Raw genomic sequence first — 6,244 nt, forward strand, 5'->3', positions numbered from 1 at the left:
CTTTGGTCACAGCTTTGTAAAGTGACCCCTGGCTACCTGCTCACCCTTGTTATCATCCCAACAAGACACAGCTGCAGAGACTGCTCCTGCAGTACCAGCTGCACCAATTCCCTTGTTTGGGCCTTTTTAATTTGCCTTGAATTTGTCTCATAGGATTGTCCTTTTAGTTTTGTAAGTCCCAAATGTTCCAGGGGGTGTCCAACCATGCCATGCCTTTGGAATCCTGGCAAAGCAGAGCATACTGATACTCTCAGTCCATTGTCTTTGCCTCCCTTTTATATTCATGAACAAACCATAGACTTCACCACTATAACAAATTTTCTCCTTAGTGTTCAAAAGTATTCTTTTATGTTATTCCAGAGTGGCTACACTTTTTAGAAACATATTCCAGTTGCTTACTAATCTCTTACCAACATCCCTCTCTGAGAATTGCTGGTTTTGTTTTGACAGGTTCACACCCACAACACCAGGGACCCCGTTTTTTATTTTTTTATTGATTATAGGAGTGGTTGCAATCAATGGCCCTTTCATTCAAGTTCGCCTCCACATATGACAAAGCCAATTTCTGATTTCTGCTTTTTTATTTGGGTCTGTTTTTTGCAAGCAGCTTTTTTTTTTTTTTTTTTTTTTTTTTTTTTTTTTTTTTTTTTTGAGGGAATGAAACAAAACAAAAAAGGCATCTCCATTATCATTCTTGAGACCTGGAATAGTGCAGTACAGTTTGTGTCTTTACTGGTAGGAGGAATTCCTTGTTCTCCTTGTTCTAAGCCAGAACATATCTGTTATTGGACATTGGAATATTCAATGCTGTACAGTTTTATAGCAGTGCCTGTTAGACCCACCAGTTCTTTGTAACTGTGTGTGGGGTTTTGTTTGTTTGGTGTTCTTTGGTATTTTTTAACTATCTACTGCTTTCAGAAACACCCAGCAAATAAACAGGAATCTGTTTGTGGTTTGGATTCCCAAGGACCTGAGAAGGAATATTCCCCAACAATTTTAAGGTCCTTGGGATCTCAGTACAAACCCCACCCACTATGTCACTATTGTTAAGGGGTTTGCTTATTCTCCACAAGCCAGTCCCCCCAATTCATTTACTTCATTTGGGACATATATTTGAAGGGAATTTTCATAGGATGAATTTGTAGGGCATCTCCTCCAGCAGTTATTGTTCAGTACAGCTTTCTCTTTCAGTTCTCCCAGCCCTTCCCCAATTTGAACCAGGCTAGTGGGGGTAGCTGCAATAGCTTTTCTCCAGCTGTGTGAGCATGTCTGGCCTCATAATTGTTCTATGTGAATCAGCATCAAGTATATTGTGCATATCATATTAGATCTTTGGTAATCAAATTCCTCCTCTTGTTATTAAACTGTATAAGCAGAAGTTGAGGTACATCTGTGCATCTCTGAAGTTCACAGAAGGTGAGCTCAAATCCTATTTTCAGTTATCTTTGCCTTATAGTTGTACTTACATGAACCATGTGAGTGAACTTTATATTGCAGCTAATGAAAAAAACCTGTTTAGCTTACCTTTCAAAAGTGTCACAACACAGATTCCCAATATGCATGTCAGAAGCATAGAAGGAGGGCATTGATGGAGCTCACAGCAGTCCAGCTCCTCACTGAAGCTGTTCATGTTTTTCTGATGTTGCTAAACAAAAAAATTAAAGTTCCTCTCTGGATATAGAGCTGTAAGTCCAAAGACAGCTGTTGCTTGTTTAGGCTGGGGGTTCTTGTTGGTTTCCATGTGCCAGGAGGATCCTGTGCCCTCTGTCAGTCCAGTGCAGTTCCACTCTACTCGGGCTGTAGCTCTTACACCTGTTTGCCAGCTCAGCTTTGGGAGGGGCGTGTGGGCAAGTTCTGCATTTGCATAAATGAATTGGCAGAATTGAGCTGGCTGTTCACTTTTACTTCCAGGAGCATCATGCTCTTTCCTACTGCTCTCTCAGCTGTGAGGTTGAGAAGGGCTACAGAAACTCACACAGGGAGCCCCTCATTCAAAAACAAAACCAGAAAAAAATAGCTTACTGCTTTGTTTTACTGTTAGGACTTAAGCAGGGATATTCTGGCCCTTCTCTTTTGGGGCTTACCTGTAAGTGGGACAGAAGAGCTGCTGGAAAACACTGGCTTTACTTGTTTCCTGAACTGCCTTGTTCCTAATCTGGACAAATTACTGTGACTTCCTAAGGGTGACTTCTTAGATCCATATGTCCTCTGTGCACCTCTTTCTTGAGTAGAGCATTTCTGGTGTCCTGTAGTGAGAAGTCTTGTGCCTGATGACAGAGAGATGGTTAATCCCTGTGGTGCTTTTCCTTATTCTGAAGGTGTAAGACTACAACTACATCTTTCAACAGGTCCTTTGTAGTGACCCCCTGACACACACTTCATCTTCACTCTGAGGTGTTCTGACAGGCTTTTTTTGAGAAACCAGTACAGACTGATTATTTCACTGTATCAAACAAAGAATATGAAGTTCTCCCTTTAACAATGCGATACAAGTACTTGATAGTTGGTTAAAATATGGAATTGATAGAATATCTTGCTGAGACAATCTCACATTGTACAGCATGTCTGATGTAATCACAGCAGTCTCTGCTGGCCTTGGCATCTATAAATCCAGTTTTGGAGGAGATCTGCTCCTTTGCTGAGTGCCCAGCTCATCTCTGATGTGGGTAGTGAGTCTGGTCTAAACCTGTGCTTCCAGGAGTGCGGGAGCTTTGTCAGAACAGGACTCTCACTTTGGAACAGCCCAGAGCAAACAGAGATGATCTGGGATTAGCACTAAATAGTTGAGCTGATTCTGAGCCAAACTGCTAATGCAGAAATACTGGTTCAACTCTGCATGTACTCCAGTTTAATTTGGGTTTAAGGATTATCCTACCCTACATACAACAAGAATGTGCCTCTTACACACCTGAGTTACCCCTCTGATGTAAACACATCAGCTGACTTTGACCTTGGGTGGTTCCCTACAAATTGATAATGGAACTGGGTATTATTCCCCACTTCTGTTTACCAAAACCAAGCACAAATTACTATTTGACTAAATATGGAAAAATTGAATATCAGGAGACTGTTTTCTCATGGTTTAAAGTCCTCTTGTACCTGGATTTGGCTTCAAATACTTGCTTCTCTTTCACTGATTTGCATTGAGGGGACTTCTTGAGAAACTGCCTGGAGAATTTTCAGTTTCTGATGCATCCTTGTGACAATCTCTAGTTTGACAATTCTAACAATACTGGACTGTATGAATGACTGTCAGAACTAGTCTAGTATCCTGCTTCCAAAAGCAGGCAGTGACAAATATGTAGGGAACAGTAATAATACTGTAAGCATACAGTGATATTTTCCTGGCATAGTCTTCCAGCAATTTGTGTCTTGGGGACCTACAGAGAGACCAGCAGCTCCTTTCATTTTGTATTCCTAGGGAGATTCCTTCTCCATTTGTGTGTCCAGGACCTTTTGACTCTTTGGCCACTATTGAAAATGGAGCTGATGTTTTTGCAGGGGTATTGTGAACTTGTTCCTTTTGTGAACAGACATGTATTCTTGGGGTTTGGTTTTCCCCAGTGCATCTTAACATCCACTTGAATTACATTTCTCTCTGAGCTCTGTGAGGTGAATTCCTTTTAATCTAATGACAACTTAGTTTCAAGAGCTCCTAATCAGGAACATTCTCAATGGCCTCTGGAAATCTGAGATTTTATATGAACAGGATCTCCATTTTATATCTTTGACTTCACTAAATAAAGGCACTAGATGTGCATGGCAGGAATCTCGATACAAAATCTCTGCCAAGTGCTCCCCAGTATGTCCTGTTTATGTGTTTGCTAATACTGGGTTTTGTAGGTTGGGTTGGTGGACTTTTTGGCATATTGCTTCATAATTCTTATTGGATTTACAGGTTTAACGTTTTCTTAGGTCCCTTAATGTCTGCCTTTGAAAACTGACATTGCACTAGCCACCTGCCATAGAAGTTTTTAGCAAGAGACTTTAAATTTAAGCAAGTTATCTCTGAAGAACCTTGTAACACTGAGGTGAAAACAGTTTGGTCCTGAAGGATTTGTTCTGTAACTTAATCTTCTACTCTTTGGGGGTGAAACAGGACCTTACCTCCAGTAAACATTCAAGTAAAAGCCCAGGAAAAACAGGCTTTTTAGCTTGAAAATCTTTTTAAGTTCCTTTGCACTGGATTCAGATAAAACAAACCAAAAATAATTATTATTATTTCTGTTGGATAGTCTGAACAATCCCTTTAATCTTGGCTTGTTTTACTGCCAGAATCTCTGGCGTGCTTCCTTCTTCTCAGGTATTTGAAAAAGAATTTCCTAGTTTTCGTACTTCTAGCAAGTTGCTCCTAAAAGTATTTTTTGGGCTCTTCACCGTGTTTTTTAACATGTAACCTGCAATTCTTGACCATTCTGTCTCCCCTTCTACTCTTCTATTGGGCAGAACTTCAACTATCCAAACAATGCCCTTTTGCCTCTGCTGGCTCCCCTTGCCATGCCCTTGTCTTCCAGGATGGGGGCTTTTTGAAACCCCTTTGTTCCCAGAATGCAGATTCCCAACCTCTTTTGCATGTGACCCATGTTCTGAGTAGTGGTTATTTTAATTTCTGAAGTTGCAGAGTTGCTCTTTTGAGTGTATTTTTAATGAAGCTATTGCAGGCAGCCTGAGTGATGCTGAACCCACCCGAGGGGGATAGCGGAGACTTCTGCTTCAAATATCCGTGGTGTGATTTCTGCCTGAGCTGTTTTGTGACCAGGAGAAACCTCCTGAGTGGGGAGGGTGAAATGCCTGTTTGGCTGCTGTCAAGGAGCAGCTATCTCACAGATAGGTCAGGAATGCAGCTGGCATCCTGCCACCACGCTGGCTGGGGGCTGAAACAGCCTCCTGCTCAGCAGTGTGTGGGCTGAGCTACTTGGTCCCTTTCTTGTCCTGATCTTCACTGCCAAGAGCTCCCCAGGCCTTTGTGCCTGCAGGCAGGGCTCAGGAGGGGGCTTCAGTAGTGGGGGTGTTTGAGTCAGCAGCTGTTGAGCCAGTTTGTCACATTCTGGGGGACCAGACAGGATGACCCCAAGTGGGTGGTGAGAGCTGGCAGGTGTTGCAGTGATGCCACCGTTATTTATGAAAGGTCATGGAGACCAGGGGGATCCCTGATGGCTGGGGAAAGCCTTGGGTTACTCCCATCTACAAAAGGCCTGGGACTGTCAGTTTGGTCTGGGAGGAAAGCCATGGCACAAGGGTTCTTGGCTGCCTTTTGTGGTCACAGGGAGAAGGTGATTCGGAATAGCCAGCATAGATTAACCTGGAATAAATCCTGTGAGCAACCTCAGTGCCTTCTGGTGACAAAGGGAGGTTCTGTGGTGAGGGAAGAGCAGTGTATGTGAGGTGTCTTACCCTGGGTGAGTTTTCTGACAGGATCTCCTGCCATACAGCTGTGTCTAGGGGTGAGGAGGGGCAGCATGGTGGTGAAGGGCTGGAGCACTTGCCCCAGAAGGAGAGGCTGAGGAACTGGGCTTTATGTTTGTTGGCCTGGAGTGGACACTGGGGACATCCCTAGCAGCTGCTTTCTGGTACTGGAGAGCCTGTGGCTGTCACCTCACTAACCCCTCCTGGCTGAAGTGCACGGGCAGGGGACAAGAGGCAGCTGTCCTAAACTGAAACAAGGCAGGTTGCTACTGAGTAGAATGGATGGGCTGGGGGGAATCAGTTCCCCACGGAGCCAGTCAGGCACTGGAACTCAGAAAGGTGTGCCAGCCTCTGTCCTTGCAGACTTTTAAGATCCAGCTGACAAAATGGTATGAATTCGGTGCTGAGTCTGTTCTGAGTAGGACGCTGGACTGGAGCCTGAGAGCCTTTTCAAAATGAATTATCATACAGCAGCTTGTACATGCTATGTAATCCAAGAATTTCTGTTCTTGGAGATTCCTCAGACCTGTGGTATCTACAGGGCCATGCTCGTGCATTTCATGTGTGGTATGCGCACACTTAGGCAATACTCACCTCGCCCTACTTGGAACCGGCGGCGGTTTGTTGGTGGTCGGTGTCGGAGGTGGCCTACAGGGGTAACAAATGATCTGCTGCACAGATGGCTGCGCCTGCACACTGGAGAACTGCCTGGGAGGCGATGACATCAGATCTCTGGATTGCGGGTACACTGCAGCTCGGGCACTCGCTGTGTGCGCTGCGTATTCCCCGCACATCCCGACCCACTCCCTTCCTAAGGGGTCTCGATTTGCCTCATCAG

This window comes from Agelaius tricolor, unplaced genomic scaffold (assembly GCF_023055355.1).
Source record: "Agelaius tricolor isolate 1412-34295 unplaced genomic scaffold, bAgeTri1.0.p SCAF_12, whole genome shotgun sequence".
Taxonomy (NCBI): Eukaryota; Metazoa; Chordata; class Aves; order Passeriformes; family Icteridae; genus Agelaius; species Agelaius tricolor.